This window comes from Bubalus kerabau, chromosome 22 (genome assembly GCF_029407905.1).
Source record: "Bubalus kerabau isolate K-KA32 ecotype Philippines breed swamp buffalo chromosome 22, PCC_UOA_SB_1v2, whole genome shotgun sequence".
In the NCBI taxonomy this organism is placed as follows: Eukaryota; Metazoa; Chordata; class Mammalia; order Artiodactyla; family Bovidae; genus Bubalus; species Bubalus kerabau.
Window position 1 is genome coordinate 46,319,629 of NC_073645.1, and position 17,886 is coordinate 46,337,514.

Genomic DNA, 17,886 nt, shown 5'->3' on the forward strand with positions numbered 1-17,886 from the left:
TCACCCTGCAGCTCAATGTCTCGAGGCACTGTTGTTTTTGTTTGCAATGATGAGTAAAGGTTCTTTTCCAAGTCAATGTGATCATCGTCTGACCTTGAATCTTCCCTCTTCTACACATTCATACTGAAATCTAAGTAAATTATTTATTACACTTAGAATTCTAGAAAAGTATTGATTGAAAATGCAAGAATATTTTACCCCTGGGATCTAAAGTAAATTTTATTTTAACTTTTAGTAAAAAAAAAATCTTTTTTACTATTCCTGTTCCCAGTCTGGCCCTATGCCTCCCCTTGGGGTTTGGGAAGTCCCGTTGGACTGATCCTCACTCTGAACTGGCCTTCTTCTAGTAGATAAACAAGTCTTGGTAATACATTCCCACGTGTTGATTTTCTAAAGGAAGCTTGAGATAAATCCAGGGAAGTAGGTAGCCCAGCTTTCCACTGGTCAGATTCTCCCCTTAATTTCCAAAGACTGAGGGAATTCCCTGGTGGTCCAGGGGTTAGGAGTCTGCTTTTCCACTTCAGGGGCACAGTTTTGATTCCTGGTCAGGGAACTAGGATCCTGCATGCCTCACAGCACTGCCAAAAAAAAAAAAATAAATCCAAAGATTGATAATAGAAGGAACTTTCAGTTCAGTTCAGTTCAGTTCAGTCACTCAGTCATGTCCCACTCTTTGCGACCCCATGGACTGCAGCACACTAGGCCTCCCTGTCCATCACCAATTCCCAGAGGTGGCTCAAACTCACGTCCACTGAGTCCGTGATGCCATCTAACCATCTCATCTTCTGTTGTCCCCTTCTCCTCCTGCCTTCAATCTTTTCCAGCATTAGGGTCTTTTCCAATGACTCAGTTCTTGGCATCAGGTGGCCAAAGTATTGCAGCTTCAGCATCAGTCCTTCCAGGGAATATTCAGGACTGATTTCCTTTAGGATGGACTGGTTGGATCTCCCTGCAGTCCAAGGGAGACTCAAGAGTCTTCTCCAACACCACAGTTCAAAAGCATCAATTCTTCAGCGCTCAGCTTTCTTCACAGTCCAACTCTCACATCCATACTGACTACTGGAAAAACCATAGCTTAAAACTCAACATTCAGAAAACTAAGATCATGGCATCCAGTCCCATCACTTCATGGCAAATAGATGGGGAAACAGTGGAAACAGTGACAGACTTTATTTTGGGGAGGCTCCAAAATCACTGGAGGTGGTGACTGCAGCCATGAAATTAAAAATGCTTGCTCCTTGTAAGAAAAGCTTTGACCAACCAAGACAGCATATTAAAAAGCAGAGACATTACCTTGCCAACAAAGGTCCGTCTAGTCAAAGAAGGAAATTTGGAAACTTTCAAATTACATGAAGTATCTATAGAACTACTTGCCTCGCTGACATTTTCTCCCTTGAAGCAGCTTATTTTTGTTTTGTAAATAGTTAATACATAAGAAGCTGAAGTTGAACAGTTCTATGAAGACCTACAAGACCTTTTAGAACTAACACCCAAAAAAGATGTCCTTTTCATTATAGGGGACTGGAATGCAAAAGTAGGAAGTCAAGAAATACCTGGAGTAACAGGCAAATTTGGCCTTGGAATACGGAATGAAGCAGGGCAAAGACTAATAGAGTTTGGCCAAGAAAATGCACTGGTCATAACAAACACCCTCTTCCAACAACACAAGAAAAGACTCTATACATGGACATCACCAGATGGTCAACACCGAAATCAGATTGATAATATTCTTTGCAGCCAAAGATGGAGAAGCTCTATTCAGTCAGCAAAAACAAGACCAGGAGCTGACTGTGGCTCAGACCATGAACTCCTTATTGCCGAATTCAGACTTAAATTGAAGAGTAGGGAAAACCACTAGACCATTCAGGTATGACCTAAATCAAATCCCTTATGATTATACAGTGGAAGTGAGAAATAGATTTAAGGGCCTAGATCTGATAGATAGAGTGCCTGATGAACAATGGAATGAGGTTCATGACATTGTACAGGAGACAGGGATCAAGGCCATTCCCATAGAAAAGAAATGCAAAAAAGCAAAATGGCTGTCTGGGGAGGCCTTACAAATAGCTGTGAAAAGAAGAGAAGCAAAAAGCAAAGGAGAAAAGGAAAGATATAAACATCTGAATGCAGAGTTCCAAAGAATAGCAAGAAGAGATAAGAAAGCCTTCTTCAGCGATCAATGCAAAGAAATAGAGGAAAACAACAGAATGGGAAAGACTAGGGATCTCTTCAAGAAAATCAGAGATAACAAAGGAACATTTCATGCAAAGATGAGCTCGATAAAGGACAGAAATGGTATGGACCTAACAGAAGCAGAAGATATTAAGAAGAGATGGCAAGAATACACAGAAGAACTGTACAAAAAGGATCTTCATGACCCAGATAATCACGATGGTGTGATCACTGACCTAGAGCCAGACATCCTGGAATGTGAAGTCAAGTGGGCCTTAGAAAGCATCACTACAAACAAAGCTAGTGGAGGTGATGGCATTCCAGTTGAGCTATTCTAAATCCTGAAAGATGGTGCTGTGAAAGTGCTGCACTCAATATGCCAGCAAATTTGGAAAACTCAGCAGTGGCCACAGGACTGGAAAAGGTCCGTTTTCATTCCAATCCCAAAGAAAGGCAATGCCAAAGAATGCTCAAACTACCACACAATTGCACTCATCTCACATGCTAGTAAAGTAATGCTCAAAATTCTCCAAGCCAGGCTTCAGCAATATGTGAACCGTGAACTTCCTGATGTTCAAGCTGGTTTTAGAAAAGGCAGAGGAACCAGAGATCAAATTGCCAACATCCGCTGGATCAAGGAAAAAGCAAGAGAGTTCCAGAAAAACATCTATTTCTGCTTTATTGCCTATGCCAAAGCCTTTGACTGTGTGGATCACAATAAACTGTGGAAAATTCTGAAAGAGATGGGAATACCAGACCACCTGATCTGCCTCTTGAGAAATTTCTATGCAGGTCAGGAAGCAACAGTTAGAACTGGACATGGAACAACAGACTGGTTCCAAATAGGAAAAGGAGTACGTCAAGGCTGTATATTGTCACCCTGTTTATTTAACTTATATGCAGAGTACATCATGAGAAACGCTGGACTGGAAGAAACACAAACTGGAATCAAGATTGCCGGGAGAAATATCAATAACCTCAGATATGCAGATGACACCACCCTTATGGCAGAAAGTGAAGAAGAACTCAAAAGCCTCTTGATGAAAGTGAAAGTGGAGAGTGAAAAAGTTGGCTTAAAGCTCAACATTCAGAAAACGAAGATCATGGCATCTGGTCCCGCCACTTCATGGGAAATAGATGGGGAAACAGTGGAAACAGTGTCAGACTTTATTTTTCTGGGCTCCAAAATCACTGAAGATGGTGATTGTAGCCATGAAATTAAAAGACGCTTACTCCTTGGAAGGAAAGTTATGACCAACCTAGATAGCATATTCAAAAGCAGAGACATTACTTTGCCAACAAAGGTTCGTCCAGTCAAGGCTATGGTTTTTCCTGTGGTCATGTATGGATGTGAGAGTTGGACTGTGAAGAAGGCTGAGCACCGAAGAATGGATGTTTTTGAACTGTGGTGTTGGAGAAGACTCTTGAGAGTCCCTTGGACTGCAAGGAGATCCAACCAGTCCATTCTGAAGGAGATCAGCCCTGGGATTTCTTTGGAAGGAATGATGCTAAAGCTGAAACTCCAGTACTTTGGCCACCTCATGCGAAGACTTGACTCATTGGAAAAGACTCTGATGCTGGGAGGGATTGGGGGCAGGAGTAGAAGGGGACGACAGAGGATGAGATAGCTGGATGGCATCACTGACTCGGTGGATGTGAGTCTCAGTGAACTCCGGGAGTTGGTGATGGACACGGAGGCCTGGTGTGCTGCGATTCATGGGGTCGCAAAGAGTCAGACACGACTGAGCGACTGATCTGATCTGATCTGATCTGAATACATTTACTTCATTTACTGCTGCTGCTGCTGCTAAGTCGAGTCAGTTGTGTCCGACTCTGTGCGACCCCATAGACAGAAGCCCACCAGGCTACCCCATCCCTGGGATTCTCCAGGCAAGAACACTGGAGTGGGTTGCCATTTCCTTCTCCAATGCATGAAAGTGAAAAGTGAAAGTGAAGTCGCTCATCCTGCCCTACTCTTAGCGACCCCACAGACAGCAGCCTACCAGGCTCCTCCGTCCATGGGATTTTCCAGGCAAGAGTACTGGAGTGGGTTGCCATTGCCTTCTCCGTATTTCATTTACAAATCAAAGCAAATTAAAAAGTACACCCTGAGAGGTCTTATCTGCCCCAAGCCCATCCAGCCCTTGTCACCACCTAGGACAGCCCTTCACATTAACATCGTGTTTATCCCTCCAATGGTTCTTCTTGCAATAGAGGTAAATATAAATACATGTCATTATTTCCACTACTTTACAGCACCTGAGACAGCAGATTACGTGTGCTCTTTGTACCTTGCCTCTTCACATGCCCTGGAGATCTATCTGTGTCAGTATGGAGAGGCAGTCCTCATTCTTTTGTTTATAGCTGCGTTAATGGCCCTATATTGCTGGACACGTGGATTATTCCAATCTTTTGCTATTACAATGTCACAATAGATAACCTCGTTTCTGACATTTCATGAAAATATATCTGTAGGATGAAGTCCTAGGAGTGGGTCAAAGGACTGGCCTACATTTCCAGTTTCAAGGCTAAGATTTCAAATTCCAGGGCTCGGAGGAGAGAGAAACAGGCCACTCAGTCCATGCCTTGGACTGGTGCCGGTCTCTGCAATGAGATGGTGCAGAAACTGAGAGCACTGAGAAAACTCGGAGCAATATTTCATTGCTGTGACATCCAAGCACATGATCATTTTTAGAAATTGTTTATTTTTACTGATTGTAACCATGTAACTCCTGAGAAGAAAAATGACTTCTGTGACTATGCAAAATCACCAACAGCTTTTTTTAGTATGAGATTTTCCTTCATATCATTTAAAAATCTGTCAAGTTTGTTATACAGACTTCTGAAAAAAGTTGAAAAATAGCACTATCTCTAAACATGAAAGAGTAAAACAAAATTAGACTAATTCAAAAGTGAAAACAGGGGATTTCCTGGTCTAGTGGTTAAGAACTCGCTTTGCCACTTCCTTGCTGGTACAGTGGATGAGAGTTCTCCTGCCAAGGCAGAGGATGAGGGTTCAATCCCTGGTCTGGAAAGATTCCACACGCCTCAGGACAACTGACTCGGTGTCCGGAAACGACTGAGCCCAAGCTCTAGAGCCCATGAGCTGCAACTACTGAAGCCTGTGCACTGAATAAATAAATTTAGATTAATTAACTTCATTACATTTTAAAAAGCTCTGACTTGCAATGCAGGGGACTCAGGTTTGATCTTGGTTAGGGAAGTAAGATCCCACATACCACAGGGCAACCAAGCCCTCTCACCACAACTAGAGAAGCCCATGTGCTGCAATGAAAACCCAGTGCAGCCAAATTTTTTTTTTAAGTGAAAACATAGTTTAATCATTTAACAGCAGTTCTACTAGAAAATTGGGTCACCTCTTGGTGGGTATCGCCCAAAAAGACCTCCTGAAGCTGAAGGTTGGAAGAAGGACTTAATACTTGCAGCAAAGAGGAACAAGGGGGACTTTTCCCAAAGCAGTGTCTCCCCGACAGCAAAATTTGGGAAGTTTTAAGCTAGGGGTACAAGCATATTCATGAAGGGACTTGGGTAGTGTATGCATATTCATGAAGGGGCTGGAGTAGAGGAGAATTCAGCATAGAATTGGAACAAAGGCCAGCAGAGTGCAAACTACAGTCATAAAGGCCAGAAAAGGTCAACATCACCATTGCCTAGCTTCCAGCCAGTCTTGAGTCTTATTGTTCAGTTGCTCAGTCGAGTCCGACTCTTTGTAACCCCATGGACTGCAGTACTCCAGGCTTCCCTGTCCTTCACCATCTCCCAGAGTTTGCTCAAACTCATGTCCATTGAGTCGGTGATGCCATCCAACCATCTCATCTTCTGTTGTTCTCTTCTTCTCCTGCCTTCGATCTTTCCCAACATCAGGGTCTTTTCCGATGAGTCAGTTCTTCCCATCAGGTGGCCAAAGTATTGGAGCTTCAGCTTCAGCATCAGTCTCTCGAATGAATATTCAGGACTGATTTTCTTTAGGATTGACTGGTTTGACCTCCTTGCTGTCCAAGGGACTCGCAAGAGTCTTCTCCAACACCACAGTTCAAAGGCATCAATTATTCATCACTCAAACTTCTTTATGGCCGAGTCTCACATCCATACATGACTACTGGAAAAACCATAGCTTTGACTATATGGACCTTTGTAGGCAAAGTAATGTCTCTGCTTTTTAATATGTTATCTAGGTTGGTCATAGTTTTTCTTCCAAGGAACAAACACTTAGTTAATTACTAAGCTTTAATTTCTAAGCTGTTAAAGTACAAGCATTGCAGCCAGGCTTATATGAATATGACAAAATGGCTTATGTCAAAATAGCTTCTCTTTCGTCAAGAGAAGAGCTGTATCTGGCTCTTTTCCTTGGGAACCGGCTACCGTAACTGCATATAGCGATTGGTGGAATACCAACATATTCCAATGTGAGAAATATAAAATCCACAAAATACAAGGAAGAATTGCCATGGAAAAGGGCAGAAGGTGGGGTGGGGGAAGTGCTCTCCCACGTGAAACAAGTAGATAACGTGTGTGTGGGAAGTGGTTCAGTCGTGTCCAACTCTTTGCAACCCCATGGACTATATAGCCTGCCGGGTTCCTCTGTCCGTGGGATTCTCCAGGCAAGAATACTGGAGTGGGTTGCTGTTTCCTTCTCCAGGGAATCTTCCCAACCCAGGAATTGAATCCACATCCCCTCAGCTTTTGCGTTGCTGGCAGATTCATTACCACTGAGCACCCAAGAAGGCCCCAAGTAGATAATGATACAGTACAAAATGCAGTAGGTACTAAGTAATATGGGAACGGCTACACACTCCAGTATTCTTGCCTAAAGAATTCCATGGACAGAGAAGCCTGGCGGGGTACGGGGTCACAAAGTTGGACACGACTGAGCAACTAACACTTCCACTTTTCACTTTCTCCTGTTCACAAAGGGATCTGGGCACTCAGGCAGAAAAGCAGTATGTCAGGACTCACCTTGTCTGCCAGTATACTAATCTCCAAAAAGTGGAAAGAAGGTGTAAGACGAAATACAGATATTCAGGAATAAAATGTTATAAATTCTATCTAATTCTATTATCTCAGCCTTTTAAATATTCATTACCTTATCCTTTTATTTTTTATTAAAAAAATATATTTAGTTATTTATTTGGCTGCTCCAGGTCTTAGTTATGGCACACAGGATCTTCTAGCTTCGTTTTGGCACGTGGGATATTTTTAGTTGTGACGCTCGGAATCTTTATTTGATCCTTTTTTAAATTTTTATTTATTTATTTATTATTTGGCTGCTCCAGGCCTTAGTTGCAGCACACAAGATCTTTACTTGCAGCATATAAACTCTCAGTGCAGCATGTGGGATCTTGTTCCCTGACCAGGGATTGAACCCAGTATTCTGGCCTGGAGAATTCCATGGACTGTATAGTCCATGGGGTCGCAAAGAGTCAGAGACGACTGAGTGACTTTTACGTCACTGTAAGTGCCCAGATGCTTCTGCAGGTGTGGTTGCTAAATATTTAAGCTTCCAACGAGAAACAGAGAGAACAAAGGCATCTTATACCTGTCCTACCATGAAGGACATATATGTTCAAACATAGTATTTTTGCCCTGTAGAGTTGAAAGAAAAATTAGAAATCAGCTTGCAGATCAAATTACATGGGTATATATTCCATCAACAGATAGAATCTTGCTATCAGGAAGGCATGGATTTCTCTAAACTACTGAAGGTCATTTTACTTCAACTTATTTTAGAAAACCATGATGGAAAAAAAAAAAAAGAAAACCATGATGGAGCCTAACAACTTCATACAGGGGAAAAGCAGTTATGATTCATCTCAGGAAAACAAATAACTGTGGTCCTTATCTCAGTAATATCATTAACTTTTGTGTTAGTCATGTTTTGCTGAGTTCTGGAAGCTATAAATGCCTGGGAAGACCTTTTAAAAAACACAAACCAGATCTATACAGCACAAGCATGGCAAAGGTGAAATTAGTGACATTTCCAGCCTGAATTCCAAATGACGTCAATGCTAAGACTTTTCTTTGTACAGAAATTGCTGACGAGAAGGTCATGGCCTTTTTACACTCTATTGCACCAACTGCATACCTGTCTGTGCCTTTCACTCACCTGTTCCCCTCTCCCATGGCCAGCTAGAGCCTTCCTGTTGCATTCCCAGAGTTTAGGGTAGTGCCTGACACACAGCTGGTACCCAGTATGTGTTACAGAGGAAAGGACCATGTGTTTACTCTTTGGAACATGTATTTATTATAATGTACTATGTAAATAAGAGAGATCCAAGGAGATCCAACGAGTCCATTCTAAAGGAGATCAGTCCTGGGTGTTCTTTGGAAGGAATGATGCTAAAGCTGAAACTCCAGTACTTTGGCCACCTCATGCAAGTTGACTCATTGGAAAAGACTCTGATGCTGGGAGGGATTGGGGGCAGGAGGAGAAGGGGACAACAGAGGATGAGATGGCTGGATGGCATCACCGACTTGATGGACATGAGTTTGAGTGAACTCCGAGAGTTGGTGATGGATAGGGAGGCCTGGCGTGCTGTGATTCATGGGGTTGCAAAGAGTCAGACATGGCTGAGCAACTGAACTGAACTGAACTATGTAAATAAAGGGAGAAGGATAAAAGTGTTTTAAATACACGAAGAATACTTGAAACTCAACAACAACAAAAAAATATCTGAATTAAAAAGAACAAACTGGGGGCTTCCCTGGAGACTCAGTCGTGAAGAGTCGTCTACGAAGGCGGGAGACACAGGTTCGAACCCTGGTGCGGGAAGATTCCATATGCCACGGAGCAACGAAGCCCGCGTGCCACCACTATTGAGCCTGTGCTCTAGAGCCCAGGAACCACAACTACTGAGGCTTCTCGCTGCAACTACTGAAGCCCGCACACCCAAGAGCCCGTGCTCCACAATGAGAGAAGCCACCCCAATGAGGAGCGCCAGCACCACAAGGGATGATAGAAGGTAGCCCCTGCTCGCCTCAACTAGAGAAAAGCCCCAAATCGGCAATGAAGATCCAGCACAGCCATAAATAAATAGAAGTATTAAAAAGAACAAATGAGGGACATCCCAGGTGGTCCGGCAGCTAAGACTCTGAGCTCCCAATGCAGAGAGCCCAGGTTCTATCTGTGATCAGGGACCTAGATCCCATATGCCACAGTTAAAGATCCCGCCTGCAACAACTAAGACCCAGTGCAGCCAAGTAAATAAGTAATAAACATTTTTTTCAGAAAAAAAAAAAAAGGATTTGAATGGACACTTGTCCAACGAAGATACACAAATGGCAGTGTGCTCTTGAAAAGATGCTCAAAATCATCAGTTAGTGGTTGTTGTTGTTTGATCACTAAGTCATGTCTGACTCTTTTTTTAAAAAATTATTTTTAATTGAAAGACAATTGCTTTACAGAATTGTGTTGTTTTCTGCCAAATATCATCATGAATAACCCATAGGTGTATGTATGTCCCCTCCCTCCTGAAACTCCCTCTCATTGCCCCCAAAAAAAGGCAATACCAAAGAATACTCAAACTACCGCACAACTGCACTTATCTCACACACTAATAAAGTAATGCTCAAAATTCTCCAAGCCAGGCTTCAACAGTACCTGAACCAAGAACTTCCAGATGTTCAAGCTGGATTTAGAAAAGGCAGAGGAACCAGAGATCAAATTGTCAGCATCCATTGGATCATTAAAAAAGCAAGAGAGTTCCAGAAAAGCATCTACTTCTGCTTTATTTACTATGTCAAAGCCTTTGACTGTGTAGATCACAACAAACTGGAAAATTCTGAAAGAGATGGGCATACCAGACCACCTGACCTGCCTCCTGAGAAATCTGTATGCAGGTCAGGAAGCAACAGTTAGAACTGGACATGAAAAAAAAAAAAAAAAAAAAGAACTGGACATGGAATAACAGACTGGTTCCAAATTGGGAAAGGAGTACATCAAGGCTGTATATTGTCACCCTGCTTATTTAACTTATATGCAGAGTACATCATGAGAAATGCTGAACTGGATGAAGCACAAGCTGGAATTAAGATTGCTGGGAGAAATATCAATAACCTCAGATACGCAGATGACACCACCCTTATGGCAGAAAGTGAAGAACTAAAGAGCCTCTTGATGAAAGTGAAAGAGGAGAGTGAAAAAGTTGGCTGAAAGCTGAACATTCAGAAAACGAAGATCATGGCAACTGGTCCCATCATTTCATGGGAAATAGATGGGGAAAGAGTGGAAACAGTGTCAGACTTTATCTTTTTGGGCTCCAAAATCACTGCAGATGGTGACTGCAGGCATGAAATTACAAGATGCTTCCTCCTTGGAAGGAAAATTATGACCAACCTAGACCACATATTAAAAAGCCGAGACATTACTTTGCCAACAAAGTTCATCTAGTCAAGGCTGTGGTTTTTCCAGTAGTCATGAATGGATGTGAGAGTTGGACTAAAAAAGCTGAGCGCCGAAGAATTGATGCTTTTGAACTGTGGTGTTGGAGAAGACTCTTGAGAGTCCCTTGGACTGCAAGGAGATCCAGCCAGTCCATCCTAAAAGAAATCAGTCCTGAATATTCATTGGAAGGATTGATGCTGGAGCTGAAGCTCCAATACTGTGGCCACCTGATTGGAAGGAGTGACTCATTGGAGTCACTCATCATTGGAAAATACCCTGATGCTGGGAAAGATTGAAGGTAGGAGAAGGGGACAACAGAGGATGAGATGGTTGGATGGCATCACCAACTCAATGGACATGAGTTTGATTAAACTCCGGGAGTTGGTGATGGACAGGGAGGCCTGGTGTGCTGCAGTCCATGGGGTGACCAAGAATCAGACTGGACTGAACTGAACTGAACTGGGGAACTAAGATCCCAGAAGCCTCAGGGTGTAGTCAAAAAAAAAAAAAAAAAATCAGGAAACGAACCCCAGGTGGCAGAGCTAGTAAGTCTAGTAAGTGGTAGAGAGAGGAAATAAAGGGCCTTCCTCTTTTGACTCCAGAAACCACTGTAGTCGGAGGAAAGAGAATTCGCTGACTCTAACTGTCCCTGGGCGGAGGACCTCCTTTGCCTGAATAAATTCCCAGCATCCGGAACAGTCGTTGGCCCAGAATGGGTGCTCAGTTTACGGTGCGGCAGGAAGGAAGGAGGCGAGGGAAGGAGGGAGGAACAATGGACAGATACCCTGTCAAGACTGGACTCTTGACCTGTAACTACAAAGTAATGCCAAACAGTTCTCACATCATTTAAAAATACTTTTTTACCAAATATTTTATATACTCAATAGCCCCATGTACAGTTTAAATCACCTTCACTTTATTCAGTTCAGTCTCACAGTCATGTTCTACTCTTTGCGACCCCATGAATCACAGCATGCCAGTCCTCCCTGTCCATCACCAACTCCCAGAGTTCACTCAAACTCATGTCCATCGATTCAGTAATTCCATCCAGCCATCTCATCCTCTGTCATCCCCTTCTCCTCCTGCCCCCAATCCCTCCCAGCATGAGTCTTTTCCAATGAGTCAACTCTTCGCATGAGGTAGCCAAAGTACTGGAGTTTCAGCTTCAGCATTAGTCCTCCCAATGAACATCCAGGATTGATCTCCTTTAGGATGGACTGGTTGGATCTCCTTGCAGTCCAAGGGAGTCTCAAGAGTCTTCTCCAACACCACAGTTCAAAAGCATCAATTCTTCAGCGCTCAGCTTTCTTCACAGTCCAACTCTCACATCCATACATGACCACTGGAAAAACCATAGCCTTGACTAGACGGACCTTTGTTGGCAAAGTAATATCTCTGCTTTTGAATATGCTATCTAGGTTGGTCATAACTTTCCTTTCAAGGAGTAAACGTCTTTTAATTTCATGGCTGCAATCACCATCTGCAGTGATTTTGGGCCCCCAAAAATAAAGTCTGACACTGTTTCCACTGTTTCCCCATCTATCTGCCATGAAGCGATGGGACCAGATGCCACGATCTTCGTTTTCTGAATGTTGAGCTTTCAGCCAACTTTTTCACTCTCCTCTATCACCTTCATCAAGAGGCTTTTGAGTTCCTCTTCACTTTCTGCCATAAGGGTGGTGTCATCTGCATATCTGAGGTTATTGATATTTCTCCCGGCCATCCTGATTCCAGCTTGTGCTTCTTCCAGCCCAGCGTTTCTCATGATGTACTCTGCATATAAGTTAAATAAGCAGGGTGACAATATACAGCCTTGACGTACTCCTTTTCACTTTACTAGGCCCTGCTTAATAACTGAATAACTGTTATGCAATCTCTGCTTTTCTCTAACTAGCTGTGTGACCTTGGGCAAGTCACATAAGCTCGGTGAGTCACAGTTTCTAAGACAATATGGGTGATCTCGGGCAAGTCACCTCCTCTCTAAGCCTCGGTTTGTTTATTTATTTATTTATTTTTGATGGGGACCATTTTTAAAGAGGACGTCCCTGGTGGCCTAGTGGTAAAGAATCTGCCTGCAGTGCAGACGATTCAGGTTCGACCCCTTGGTTGGGAAGATCCCCTAGAGTAAGAAATGGCAACCCACTGCAGTGTTCTTGCTTAGAAAATCCCATGGACAGAAGAGCCTGTTGGGCTACAGTCCATGGGGTCACAAGACTTATACTCTAAACCACCAGTATTTTAAAAGTCTTTATTGAAATTTTTACAATACTGCTTTTGTTTTATGTTTTGGTTTTTTGGCCATGATGCATGTGGGATCTTAACTCCCCCAACCAGGTATTGAACTCAAACCCTCTGCACTAGAAGGCGAGGTCCTAGCCACTGGACTGCTAGGGAAGTCCCTAAGACTCTGTTTTACCAGTAAATAAGAGGGTTAACCAGTGAGCAGTAGATCTGATTAGACACATCACCAAGAGAGATACCAAATCGCCTACAGGCATATGGAGACAGAATCAACATCATTACCCATCAGCAAATGAAAACTGAAGCACAAACGTGATACTACTACATACCTTCTGGAACCACTGGACCGAAAAAGGTGATTGGTCGATCCTAAGTGATGGAAGGATGTGAAACACCTGGAACTCTCATTCATTGCAGGTGGGAATGTGAATTGTGACAACCACTGGAAAACTGATTGGCAGTATTTACTAAAGCTAGACCTCACACCTAGCTGTATCCCCAAAGGAAATATCAAGATGTATTTACCAAAAGGTGTGTAAAAAAGGAAGAAGTGTTAGTCAGTTGTGTCCAACTCTTTGTGACCCCATGGACTGCAGCCCACCAGGCTCCTCTGTCCATGGGGTTTCCCAGGCAAGAATAGTGGAGTGGGTTGTCATTTCCTTCTCCAGGGAATCTTACCTACCCAGGGATTGAACCCAAGTCTCCCGCACTGCAGGCAGATTCTTTACCAATTGAGCCATCAGGGAAGCCTCAAAAGGTATGTATAAGTCTGCTTAATCAAAATGGCCAAAAAAGCATTTGATTACCTATCAACAGTAGAATGGCTAGGGACTTCACTGATGGTCCAGTGGTTAAGACTCCACATTCCCAATGCAGGGGACATGGGTTCGATACCTGGTCCCGTATCTAAGATCCCACATGCCACACAGCAAGGCCCAAAAAAACAAAAAGCAGAAAGGATGAATTGTAGCAAGTGTGTATCATAATATGCCAACAGAAATAGGAATAAATAATTTACAGCTGTACACAACATGGATGGAACTCACAAATAATATTGAGCAAAGAAAAAAAAATAAAAAAATACTGAACAAAGTCAAGTACAAAATAGTACATTCCATATATTTAAAAGGAAAAAAACAGGTACAACTAATCCATGCTATTAGAAGTAGGATAGTGGTCACCTTTGGGGAAGGGTATGAGAAGGTGACCCAAGGGGCCTCTGGGATGTTCACAGTGTTCTATTTTTGATCTAGGTACTAATGACAAAGGTGTTCTGTTTTGGAAGACGCACCTAGCTACACACACCATAGTCGCTTTCCCAAATGCATTACACATTATAAATCGACAGCGAGAGGAATCCCAGCAAATAACTACCTTCAGAAGTTGGATTTTTTTTTACGTGGACTGAAATGCTGGACTGGATGAAGCACAAGCTGGAATCAAGATTTCTGGGAGAAATATCAATAACCTCAGATATGCAGATGACACCATCCCTTAGGGCAAGAAGCAAAGAGGAACTAAAGAGCCTCTTGATGAAAGTGAAAGAGGAAAGTGAAAAAGTTGGCTTAAAGCTCAACATTCAGAAAACTAAGATCATGGCATCCGGTCCCATCATTTCATGGCAAATAGATGGGGAAACAGCGTCAGGCTTTATTTTGGGGGGCTCCAAAATCACTGCAGATGGTGAGTGCGGCCATGAAATTAAAAGACGCTTACTCCTTGGAAGGAAAGTTATGACCAACCTAGACAGCATATTAAAAAGCAGAGACATTACTTTGTCAACAAAGGTCCATCTAGTCAAGGCTATGGTTTTTCCAGAGTCATGTATGGATGTGAGAGTTGGACTATAAAGAAAGCTGAGCACCGAAGAATTGATTCTTTTGAACTGTGGTGTTGGAGAAGACTCTTGAGAGTCCCTTGGACTGCAAGGAGATCCAGCCAGTCCATCCTAAAGGAAATCAGTCCTGGGTGTTCATTGGAAGGACTGATGTTGAAGCTGAAACTCCAATATTTTGGCTACCTGGTGCAAAGAGCAGACTCATTGGAAAAGACCCTCATGCTGGGAAAGATTGAAGGCGGGAGGAGAAGGGGACGACAAGAGGATGAGATGGTTAGATGGCATCACTGACTCAATGGACATGAGTATGGGTAAACTCCAGGAGTTGGTGATGGACAGGGAGGCCTGGCATGCTGCAGTTCATGGGGTCACAAAGAGTCGGACAGGATTGAGCGACTGAACTGAATTGAACTGGCTACATGGAGAAGGAAATGGCAACCCACTCCAGTACTCTTGCCTGGAAAATCCCATGGACGGAGGAGCCTGGTGGGCTACAGTCCATGGGGTCACTAGGAGTCAGACACGGCTGAGCGACTTCACTTTCACTTTTCACTTTCACGCATTGGAGAAGGAAATGGCAACCCACTCCAGTGTTCTTGCCTGGAGAATCCCAGGGACGGGGAAGCCTGGTGGGCTGCCGTCTATGGGGTCGCACAGAGTCGGACACGACTGAATCGGCTTAGCGGCAGCAGCACATGGTTTCACATGGGAACCTGAAATGGTATAGTTGATTTATAATGTTGTGTTAGACTCTCGTGTACAGCAAAGTGATTCAGCTATATCGAGAGATACATGCTTTTTCATATTCTTTTCCATAATGGTTTATTATAGGATTTTGAATATGGTTCCCTGTGCTATATAATAGGACCTTGTTTATGTTTTTTATATATAGTAGTTTGTATATGTTAATCTCAAGCTCCTAATTTATCCCTCCCCCTTTAGCAACCAAATTTGTTTTCTATGTCTGTGTGTCTGTTTATGATTTGTAAATAAGATCATTTTTAAATAGTCATTTTTAACATCTGAAATTTATGACCAGTGGATGGCCCAAGTCTGCAAAGTTGCCTCCCAGACTCTTCATGGGTTACTCCAAACTTGTAAAGCAGGCTAGGAAGCTAATGTCCCAGAAATCTAGTATTAATTTAATTTGTGTATATTTGTGTATACTGCCTACAAGTGGAACCACTATGTACCTAGCAAGAATCTGAAAAGGGTGGCTTAAGAAAATAATCATGTTAAGATAGAAATACTCTCTACTGGTGAATGCCAGATGGTGAGGGGTGAGGATGGAAAGATATACAACCTCTGATAGTTATAGAATTATTTAAGAGCTTTGCTAATAAACAAGAAATAATTAGAAAGAAATTATTACAAACAAAATTTATTAGACAAACACATCAATAGATTGAGTTTAAGGATTTGGTTGGGAACTCACTGGGCCTTTTAAAGCAGCAGATGTCCAAAGTCACACACTTCAAGCATTACTCTGTTAAAATATGTAGAAACAAGAAAGGTCAGGAAATACAGCACTCCATGATGGTCCACAAACAGACAAGCCTCCCCCCTTTCTCCCCAGTCCCTCTCTTCAGCTGGAGTCTTCCGCATTTGAGATGAAAGGAATGTTTCCAGATCTTACAGAAATGCGGTTTCTTTGTTACAGATCTTGCTTCTGTGCATACCTACTCCTGATACATGGAATGTTGCTTTTGAGAAACCCACTAATAGTTACTGAGGGAGTGTTTATCAACAAGTAAAGTGAATAAAACAATATTCTCTATTACAGTAACTGCATTTTTAATCTCATCTGGCACCACTTGTCTTTCAGAAAGTTTAATGCATTGTTTGGGGACACATTTCTTCTTTAGCATAGGAGGGAAAGAGTCTAATTAATAAATCATAATTAAATAATACATACACTCAAATCTGATGAGATTCACATGAATGTGAAAGCTTCATTTAATTTGGAAGAAGGGGGGTATATTTTCTCATTCTTGATAATAACAGAAATAGATATTTCAAGGTTGTAATCTCATGTGTTCATAAAACCAAATAATGTGTTTTATTTTATGAGAAGCCATTGATCTTCAAATTTATTAATGACATAGGCTACCAAGAAATAGCAAGGAATATGGTATCCATATAGATATTGCCCAGCCTCAAGTCATCTATAAAGATGAGAGTGAAAGATACATGACCTAGTTGGGGAGGTCTGGTTTTGGGAAATATGGGCTACAAATTATATTACATAAAAAAACTGAAGAGTATTCCAGATAAAGCCAGCAAGAGAATTTTACAGGACTAATTCTTAAGAGAGATAATAAAAGCAGCAGTTAGAATGCATGTCCCTATATTAAGCTCCTGCAGTTGAATCCATCACATATATGCCTTTTGCTTCCATGATATGTCCAATAATTATTTCTTTTACTGCTCTTAACAACCTTTTGCTTGTTCTCCATGCCACCACGGACAGTCTGTGTGGAACAGAATATCTTTCAAGTCAGAATCTTAGATGAAGCTCTAAAAATGTTGAGTCTGTGCTTTAAAAACTAGTTCAGTTCATAACTGCGGTGTATGCTGGAGGAGAGAACTCTCCTTGATCACTATTGAGAGCTTCGGACTTGCTGGAATAGACATATTGGTCAAGACTGAAGTTTTACGATATCAAACACTGCAAATCATAATGGGCAGTCTCAGGTATAGACCTCAAGATTTCAGTTGTGCCACTGGTCCCTTTGTTATTTTTATGCCTTTGGGGCCATAGTCATGGTTTGTCAAACCTGTTCTCAAAACTGGTCTTCTCCGAAAAGTTAGGTACCCATTTTCTCAGGAATAGCCTGTGGAGCGACAGTCTGGAATAAGAGTTGCTCTCAAGTTCTTATCTTAAATGAAAGATCTAAAAAGGTAGAGCGTTACGCATTTAAAAAATGGTCCATCTCAAGGCGGCAGTGTGCGCTCACAGACCCAGTTCTCGCCAACTTTATGCGGTGTTTGGAAGAAATCGCTGGATTTGGGCCAGTAACCAAGTATGAAATGGGAAACAATCGGCTCTGAAAAGGGAAACAAAAACAACTGGGCTCTGAGGGAGCCAAAATCTTTGCAGAGTCCATCCTCGTGAGCCGCTGGAGGGCGGGTTTTGGCTCTCTCCGAACTTGAAGCCCGCCGCTGGGCTAGTCGCGCGCCTCTGAACACCCAGACCCTCAGAAAGAGCCCTTGAACTGAATGAAGCCTGACCCAC